The sequence below is a fragment of the Salvelinus sp. IW2-2015 genome, linkage group LG5 (assembly GCF_002910315.2).
Source record: "Salvelinus sp. IW2-2015 linkage group LG5, ASM291031v2, whole genome shotgun sequence".
NCBI classification, from domain to species: Eukaryota; Metazoa; Chordata; class Actinopteri; order Salmoniformes; family Salmonidae; genus Salvelinus; species Salvelinus sp. IW2-2015.
This window is the reverse complement of record NC_036844.1, coordinates 23,804,118-23,814,765: the sequence shown is the minus strand read 5'-3', so window position 1 is coordinate 23,814,765 and position 10,648 is coordinate 23,804,118. Positions and strand designations below refer to the sequence as shown.

Here is a 10,648-nt window from a genome sequence, read left to right as displayed (position 1 = left end):
CACTTATATCGAAAGTGACTTACTGTATAGTCATGTGTGCATACATTTTATGTATGGGTGGTCCCAGGAATCGAACCCACTATCCTTGCAAGCACCATGCTCTACCAACTGAGCTATAGAGGTTTGCTGCCACAAAGCAAACGTCCAGAGCACTACCTTCCGAACCTGTCCAATCCAGACTCTGCAGATCTGTGGCTGAGTCAATAGGATGTTATGTGGAAGGTGTGGGTTGGCATGGGCCAGAGTCATGGTTCTGGTTCTGGGCAGGCTACACAGCCTCCTGCTCCTCCTGGGTCAGAGTGAAAGGCCACAGCCTGGCTACAACCTCCAGGGTTGCCCTCTGACCTGACTAAATAGCCCCATCCATGTAGCCACACCACTGTGTGGCCATCTCTGTGCCGGCCCAGTGGATCCTGGGAAGGAGAGTTCATGAAGACATTGTCATGACTGACCATGAGACTCCAAATAGGTCAGATTAGGTTTGCAATGAATAACTTCAATCAGACCCCCTTTCACCCATAGAGGGGAAGGAAAGAACTTGTGAGGATTAAAAACTCACGTCCTGTTGTAAATCAAGGGAGAAGATCCAAATTCACCAAAGGAATGTGCTTGTCTCAACAGACCTTTTTCCTGCTGAAACTCTAACATGTTCAAAAGCAAATACTGGAACAATATTTCTAATGTAGAATGTGGGGAATGGTCAGAGGCGATCTATAGAACACTAATGTAATTTTGTTTGTTATTTTGTAATGTCATTAAAAATGTTATAAAGGAAATACTGTAACTTGGAAAGTATATCCACTACACATAGGACGTTTCTATACTATGCATTGTGCATGTAATATGAAAAATTATGCTTCAAAGAAGCATCTTCAAGAGCGAATTTTCAAGAGTGAAAATCAACTCTGTAATTCTGTTCAGGACTACACGACAAGTCACTGGATACCGGACAACTACAAAGAAGGAACACAGTWGAAGACTTGTTGGAACCATTTCGTACAATCAGAGCCTTACAAGTGTGCCACAAAAAAGTCCAACCCCCTTTCCAAGGCTGTCCTGTTCACCGAGAGATCCATGGCAAACCCAGGCATTTCACGTAAATACATACATTTTTTACTCAAAGCGGGCAGCGGTTCGTGTGCAAAGTATATGGTTACTGTAGCGGAAAGCTGTTTCTGAATGTACCAATGTTAAGTGTCTCTGTCCCTCTCTCTCTCCATCTCCATCTCGTCTTTAACAAGCAGCCATGTTGTTGTCATTCCGCTAGGGACCTGTTTTCAGTGTATTAAGTCTCCAGTCAATAACCGGTGCAGAGTGTCACACCCTAATCTGTTTCACCTGTCTTTGTGATTGTCTCCACCCCCCTGTGTATTTATACCTGTGTTTGCCTCCATTAGCCCCTGTGTATTTATGTGTTCTCTGTTTGTCTGTTGCCAGTTCGTCTTGTTTGTCAAGCCAACCAGCGTTTTTGTGTCAGCTCCTGCTTTTCCCCAGTCTCTCTTTTCTCGTCCTCCTGGTTTTTGACCCTTGCCTGTCCTGATTCAGTACCAACCCACCTGACCACTCTGCCTGACCCTAAGCCTGCCTGCCATCCTGTACCTTTGCCCCACCTTTGAATTACCAACCTCTGCCTGACCTGACCCTGAGCCTTCCATTCGTCCTGTACCTTTGCCGCTGTTGCTGTAATAAACATGGTTACTTCGACATGGTCTGCATCTGGGTCTTACCTTGATACCCGATACAGAGTGTGTATGTTTATCCTGTGTTCCCATTTAATTAGCTAGTAAATAAATAATTAAGCCAAATTGTGTAGTACTGAATCATAAGTAAGGCTCAGGTTTTTGCAGATGCAGGAGGTTACGGCTGTTCAGAATGATGATATGATACGAGGTTGTGATTAATAAGTTGACAGTTTATAGATGTGATAGGTAAAGACCTTTTAGAGTTTCATTAGGGAGATGGTAAATCTTTAAACAACCGCTCTCGTGGTGCCCCAGATCCTAATGAGTTAATTGTTACAAGATTCATTTAATCGAGTAACAATTAAACATAGTTAGTTAATTAGATAAATAAGTCTTCAGATTAATGTTAAAGTCAAGTCACAACAACAGTTACCACTCCCTGCCAGCTGTCTTCAAATTGAGAGGTTTATCATGGTTATTTCATTGCCTGCCAATGCTAGATAGGAACAGATTTCATCGATGAGTACAATTTATTTGCTTCCTGAAACAAGCGAGTTGTGATTATGTATGAAATCAGAGTGATAATGAGAAATGACACCAGCACTAACAATATGCTCTAAGCAGAGCAGTATATGTTATTACTTTGATTGAGATATTAACACTAGAACTTCTCAAACAAAGACATCTGAAATTGTGTTTTTCTTAGCTTTGTAAGAAATACCTCACAGGCGTAGAAATATTTGTTGTACTTGGAGTGTTGCAATATTAAACCCTTGTCAAGTAAACGGGACCTCATATTACTTTGAAGCCTTGGCGAGAGAGCCTGCAGCAGAACACTCCATTCTGAAATGTCATTTGGTACTATTACACAAGACTTGCTACTTTTTCCACTGACTATCAACATCTATAAATAAAAAACAATGTCCAAATGTTCTAACAGATACCATTTTCAGAAGGATGTGTTTTGGGGGGAGTGAATTTGCTACTTCTCACGGTCAAAAGAGGCTGTTTTCTGTGCACAGTATTTACTCTGAATGCATTATGGATGTGTAGGCTTACTTATCCATGAATCTCTGGGGTCACTTTACCAACATTGCCTCTCAACAACTGAATGCTCTCCCCCCCCCCCCCTCTCTCCATACGGATCACTCAGTGGCGGGTGTTCCTGTGTGGGGCTGTCCTGCACAATAATAGACGGTAAACACACTCTCTCTCTTATTAAAACGACCTCATCCCCTGGTTAGGGCTTCCATTCATTGGGGAGCTCTTATAAGTAATTACAGTTTCTTACATTATTCATCATCTCCTCTAAATATGCAGTAATCTTATAGCACTTCATGGGATTGGATGAGATATATAATGAGAGGTTTGGCTAGTCCACTGATTCTTTCGGCTTCTATATGTACCTTATTTGTTCATTATTGGTTTATTTGGATCCCCATTCACTTTTGCAGAAGGTACTCTTCCTGTAGCCCACAAAGAACACAACACATGACAAGTAACAAAACACTGATACACTGATAGACAAGGACAGTCACACACATTTTAAATACAACTATATACAAACAATAAAACTTAAAGATAATGTGTGTGTGTTAGAGTGTCTGTGTGTACGGGTGTTTGTGGTTGTGTCCTGCCATTCCATGAGATGTTGTTTAATAAAAAAAATTAAAGGTCATTTTGATGTTTGCTTGAGTAATTGGCGATGGGAGATCCATGCGACCGGGGCCTGTATAATACTGTGCGTTGCCGTGAATTCATGTTGGACTTGGGGACTGTGAAGAGACCCCTGCTGGCATGTCTTGTGGGGCGTGTACAGTATGGGTGTCTGAGCTGAATGTTATTTGATAATGCAAAGAATCTGGAATTTTCATCACAGTAACATTTATCATAAAAACTACAAGAGATGTAGTTAAAATCATCAACCCTCTACCAGGAAAGACTGGCAGGCATGTTGTTGATGTTAGTTCTGTATGTGCAGTTAAGGGCAAGGAGTGCTGCTTTGTTCTGTCTTTATTTGCTGCATTTGACCATATTACCAGACAGTCATCAAGATGGCACCAGAGCCTGAACAACTAGTACAGTTGTTTTTTGTGTAAAAAAGGCAGAACATCATTTTATAACAGACATACTTCTTTCTCCCCATCTTCACAGCAACTTTGTCAATATCACCATAATAATTGACCATCCAATGTTACACCTTGTCACGTATACTCCCTCTCTGGCCTCTAGGTCATCAGGCTGCTGATTATCCCGCACACCTGTCAACATCGTCTCGCGCACCTGCGCCTCATGACACTCACCTGGACTCCATCCCCTCCTTGATTATCTTCCCTATATCTGACACTCCCCTTGGTTCTTTCCTCAGGTGTTATTAACTCTGTTTTCATGTCGGTGCCTTGGTTGTGTTTGATGTTCATTGTTTCTTTTATTTATTAAAACACTCGCTCCCTGAACTTGCTTCCCGACTCTCAGCGCACTCGTTACACACCTGGAGGTTTAGCTACCTCAACGGTCACACCCTTTATGCACAACTCAATTCTTAGAGAATGTTTTGAAGCAAATACAATGGTTTTAGATGTATTTAATACCAGTTTATTATTAATCACCCCTTACTGATCGTAACTCCTTATTTCAGTGAGCTCACTGGCTTTGGGTGCTGACATGTTGAGTGTGGAATCATTCACATATGTAGTCATTTTAGCTTTGTGTAAGACCAGTGGCAAATCATTTGTAAAAACAGAGAAGCGTAATGGCCCAAGGCAACTGCCTTGAGGGAAACCACACTGTACATATCTGATGTTAGAGAAGCTTCCATTGAAGAACAATCTCTGGGTTCTATTGGATAAATAACTTTCCAACCATGTGATGGCAGGTGATGTAAAGCCATAGCAAGTGAGTTTCTTCAATAACATCAAAGGCTGCACTGAAATCTAACAATACAGTTCCAACTATCATCTTATTATCCATTTATTTTAACCAATCATCTGTCATCTGAGTCAGTGCACTACAATTGGTGTGCCCTTCTCGAGGTGCGTTGCCACGCATGACTCCAATACTGTCATGAAGTTTGCCTACGACACAACAATGGTAGACCTGATCACCAATGACGATGAGACAACCAATAGGGAGGAGGTCCAAGACCTGGCAGTGTGGTGCCAGGCAACAGCCTCTCCCAACATCAGCAAGACAAAGGAGCTGATCGTGGACTACAGGAAACGGAGGGCAGAGCACGACCCCGTTCACATCGACTGAGCAGTCGAGAGCTTCAAGTTCATCGATGTCCACATCACCTAAGGACCTTTCATGGTCCAAACACACCAACGGTGTCGTGAAGAGGGCACGGCAACGTCTCTTCCCCCTCAGAAGGCTGAAAAGATTTGGCAAAAAGTTCTACAACGGGACCATTGAGAGCATATTGACTGGCTGCATCACCGCTTGGATGGTAACTGCTTGGCATCTGACCGTTATGAGTTACAGAGGTAGTGCGTACGGCACAGTACATCACTGGGTCCGAGCTCACACATAGACACACGTTCACACATGCTGCTGCTACTCTGTTTCTTATCTATCCTGATAGCCTAGTCACTTTACCCGTACCTACATCAAATCAAATGTTATTGTCACATGCTTTGTAAAGAACAGGTGTAGACTAACAGTGAAATGTTTACTTACGGGCCATTCCCAACAATGCAGAGAGAGAATGTTTTTATAATACGAGGAATGAATACACACATGAGTAATGATAACTTGGCTATATACAGTACATGGGGTATCAGTACCGAGTCGATGTGTAAGGGTACGAGGGTAATTGGGTAGATGTGTACATATACAGTACTCTCTCTCCCCTCTCGTTCTCTACATCCATCTTTCCTGCTCTCTCCATCACCCTCTCCTCTCCCCTCTCTCTTGTCCATTGATTTATTTATGTATTTTACTATAATTGCATTATCCGACATCAATAGCGACAGCTAGTCATACTGGGGTCCGACACATAACGAAAAAGACACAACAGACAAAAGTGTGACGAGTGTGCAAAGCTGTCATCAAGGCAAAGAGTAGCTACTTTGAAGAATCTTTTGTTTAACACTTTTTTGATTACTACATGATTCCATATGTGTTATTTTATAGTTAGGATGTCTTCACTATTATTCTACAATGTAGAAAATAGTAAAAATAAAGAAAACTGTAATGAGTAGGTGTGTCCAAACTTTTGACTGGTATTGTAGGTAGTGACACAAGTGACAAGGCAACAGGACAGATATATGTACATATTACCACATTGACTTGGTTTCGGTACTCCTTGTATATAGTCTCGTTATTGTTATTTTTTGTGTTACTATTTCCTTTGTGAATTATTTGCACTTTTTTCGCACTTTTTAACTCTGCATTTTTGGGAAAGGGCTTGTAAGTAAGCATTTCACTGTATAGGCTACATCTGCTGTATACGGCGCATGTGGCAAATCCATTTTGATGTATGAATGCTGAAAGTCCGTAGTTAACCTGCTCTCTAAAAAATTGCATTGTATTTGTTTAAACACAATTATCTTCATCAGTTTTCTAAGAACACAGGCAGCAAACTGATTGGGTGGCTGTTTAGAGCCAGCAAATAAGGTTTTACTATTTTTAGGCAGTAGAATTACTTTAACTTCCTTCCACACATGTGGACAAACACACTCCTTTAGGTTTTGGTTAAAGATATGCTACTATTCTCAATAGTTTCCCATCAAGATTGTTCTATACAATATACCATTCATTGTTGTCCTTTCACTTCTGAGTTGTCCACTTTACTAGTGAAAAAGTCATTAAAATGATTGGCAATATCAAAAGGTTTTGTTATAAATGACCCATCAACTTCAACGAATGATGGAGATTATTGGGTTTTCTGCTCATGATATGTTTTAAGTCATTTATCTTGGTTTGGTAATATAATTGCTCTTTTGATAAGTTTAATCACAACATTTCTCAGTTTACGGTGTGTCAACTGATCAGCTGAGCAGCCTGACTTGTTTGCCAACTCTTTTGCATAATTTCTTTGAACCAAACAATTTTTCAATTCATCAATCCAGGGGCACTAACAGTTCTCACAGTTAATTTCTTAACAGGTGCATGCTTGTCAACAATTTGCATGAATAATTGTACAGATACTTCCAGTGCTGGGTCTGCACTTGGTGGCCTATAGCGGCACCCCAAAAATGAGCTTTAGGTGAGGCAGGTGAATTTGCAACCACAACACTTCAACAACATTTGAAAAGAGATCCTCTCTAAGCTTTGCAGCAAGGGTGGCAACCTAAGGCACGCGTGCGCCAGGCTTGCCAAGCCACCCCCCAAAAAAAACATATTTTTTTAATATTTATTTTATTTGTTATTTTTTTGTGTGGCGTGCCAAGCCTCGGCTTGACATTTATTATATAATTTATTTCCGCCAGTAAATATTTTTTATAAACTGGAAAAAATTACTGAAATTGCATGCATTGGTTTCAAAATTGCATTGATATTCAATGCAACGTCGTAGTTCCAAGGTATGTCATCCCTGATAAGCCAATGGGCTTTCATGATTTTGCAGGAGTTTCATATTATTAATTGTGGCAGATGTCCGCTAAGTTATTGCCTCTTGGACAAAGGAATATGGATTGGTTTTACTGAAGGGCCAGGCTGTTTGCGCTCTCTGTTGTCGGACGTCAAGTGTACAGCGTCATTTTGTAACGAGACATAAGAAAAAACTTCAAGGATGAGGCGGACAAGGCTGAAGGAATCAAGAGGGCCGTGTCCAGGTATGAAAAGCAAAGCAGGTGTTTACAAATCTACATGTAGTCAAAGATCAAGCTACAGAGGGGAGCTACAAAGTTGTGCAGTGCATTGCTAAACCATGGAAAACCATTTACTGATGGGGAATATATCAAGAAGGCTTTCCTCAGTAGTTCGCAGGCTTTATTTGAAGGATTGCCTAACAAAGACACAATCACCTCAAAGATAACAGAGATGCCTGTTTCTGCCAGAAAGGTTGAAAGGCACATTACCGAGATGGTTGAAAATGTAAAGGAGCAGCAAACTGTAGCGTTAAAAGATGCCCCTGTGTTTAGTGTGGCTCTTGATGAGGTGTGGATGTGAATGACATTCCATGTCTGGCAGGTGTTTGCAAGATACTGTGATTCAGAGCAGGTACATGAGGAGCTGCTTTGTCTATAACCCATGCATGGTACTACTGAAGAGGAAGCTGTAGCAAAAAGCCTTCACTGATCATTTGGAGGAGAGGGGTGTCGATATTAAATACATATTCTCTATTACAACTGATGGTGTCCATGCTATGGTGGGAAACATAAAGATTTGCAAAGCTGATGAAGATAAGATTGCCCACCCCGTGGTTAAATGTCACTGTATCATTCACCAAGAGAATCTGTGTCCCAAGATTTCAAATTCCAATACTGTAGTTAAAATCGTGAATTTCCTTGTTGCGCGCTCATCTTTGACACACAGACAGTTTCGCTCACTGCTGGAAAGATGGAACAAATCCAACAAAGACTTGCCTCTCCACTGCAGTGTCAGGTGGTTAAGTGGAGGGAAGGTTCTGGAACGGTTTGTGAAGTGTTTGGATACGGTTAAAACCTTTCTGTCTGAAAAGGGCCAAAAACTACCCAGAGTTTGAGGAGGAGATTGGCTTGTAAAACTGATGTTTCTCACTGACATAACAGGTCACCTCAATGAGGTCACCCCACCTTCAGGGTGCAGGCCAAATGGTGCTGGATCTGTACGATGCATGGAAGCCAATCGTTGCCAAGCTAGACATCTACTTGCGGGATATTCAAAGTGGAACGTTCCGCTACTTCAAGTAACTCAAAGGGCTGTCAACGCGACACAATGTCAGTACTGACATTATCGGAGTGTACCCAGGACTTTGAAATGTAGCTGATCAAGCTTAAGGCATCCTCCCTTTGGCGCAGAGCTGTGCAAAGAACTGGAAGGGACTGAGAGAGATCAGGGGTTCTCCCTTATGCACTGTTGGAAGAGCCTGCCAATGAAATTTGACAGTCTGAAGGTTGCATGTGCAATGCCTTCTGCATTTGGATCCACGTATCTATGTGAACGGAACTTTTCACACATGAAGTCAATCCTGAGCCCCTCTCGCAGCCGGCTGACAACGGACCACTCAGAGGCCTGTGTGCAGCTCAAAGTCTCCAAATATAGCCCAGATATTACGCGGCTTAGCGATGGAAAGCAGGGACAAGGATCACACTAAATCGATAAGATGTGATTTTTAATACCAAATTATATAACCTTGTAATGTTCATGACAGTAAATTTCAGGTAGTAATGTGAACGTGTGTGTGTGTATTTGTGTGTTGCAGGGGATTTGGAATAAGATGGGGGAGACGGGAGACGGAGTAGGCTACGATTCTCAGCAGCAGATATGGAGATATGGAGTTGATAATATGGAAATAAGATTGCTTTTTTCTTACATTCAGTTATGTGTGAGGGCTGTTGGTAGGCCTAACAATCGTCTCAGTCGTTTCTTTTTATTGAACCTTGTAATTTTCAATAAAAAAATATAATAATTTAATGTATATTTGGCATTTGTCGTTCTGTAGCCTGTATTGAAAGGGGTCTGTTCCACAAACTACATGAAAGAGGAGCAATGTTATACACATTATTATTACTACAAACAAAGATGTATAAATCATAAATTCCATATATAAACAATCGAATGTCTGATTAAATGCAATTGAAAACAGCAGAAGACACGAAACTAAATCTTGATTCTAGCGTGATAAACGCTTCAAAGGAATATTGTCCAAAATAAAACCAACAGTTAGACAGCTTTAGGAAACAACATATACATAAAGCCACTACTACAGGATATTAAGTCACAATAAGGCCGACTTCAAATGCGGACATCAAAATTAAACGCAACTGCATTCAGACAAATACACATAATGCAAGGAATCAGATGCATAATATCAAAGGAATTACTTACAATATCAAGGACACTTGCCAAACAATGGCGAAAATCAGGAAATACAATACAAAATATCTATAGATATCCATTTTAAAGGAGCGAAGACCGCACCAGGTTCAGCACCAAGGACAGCGCCATAGTGCGGCAGCGCTCATCTGATTTTATTAACCTAGATATATTAACATGGTCTATTTTCTTAGCCCTTTCCATCGGAAATAGACATTTCCATCGGAGATGGACATAATATGGAGAAAGAAAAAGTCCAAAATTAAAAACATTGTTTAATAGAGTAGTCAATCAGGCACACGTGTGTTGTGTGTGTGTGTGTGTGTGTTGTGTGTGGGTGGTGTGTCATGTTCACCTTACGTAATGAGATTCCCATGGTCCCCACGGACTTAATTGACCTCTCTGTTCTCTATCCCTCTTGCATTTTTTTCTTCTTCGCCCCTCTCCATGCTGTTTCTCTCTCTCTCTCTCCCTCTTGTTCAATTGGCGACAGCGTATTTTTTTTTTTTTTTTTTTTTTTTGTCATGACTGGGGTCCGACACAGTAACGAAAAAGACACAACAGACAAAAGTGTGACGAGTGTGCAAAGCTGTCATCAAGGCAAAGAGTAGCTACTTTGAAGAATCTTTTGTTTAACACTTTGTTGCTTACTAAACGATTCCATATGTGTTATTTCATAGTTTTGATGTCTTTACTATTATTCTACAATGTAGAAAATAATAAAAATAAAGAAAAACCCTGTAGGTGTGTCCAAACTTTTGATTGGTACTGTAGATTTAAAAACATTAACATATTGTGTGTGTGCATCTATCAGTTACACATACATATTAATACATACTCACAAAAAGTAGGTCACATGGGGGAGAGGCGTTGTGCTGTGAGGTGTTGCTTTATTTGTTTTTTGAAACCAGGTTTGCTGTTCATTTGCGCTACATAAGATGTAAGGTAGTTCCATATACTCATGACTCTGTATAATACTGTACGTTAGTCATTTCACTTCTGAGTTG

The 10,648-nt window shown here is 40.8% G+C and overlaps 1 pseudogene; it reads right to left on the bottom strand.

Moving 5' to 3' along the window:
- Nucleotides 1–211: 211 nt before the first annotated feature.
- Nucleotides 212–10,648, bottom strand: part of LOC139027716 (amine oxidase [flavin-containing] A-like) — a 32,010-nt pseudogene continuing 21,573 nt past the window's right edge.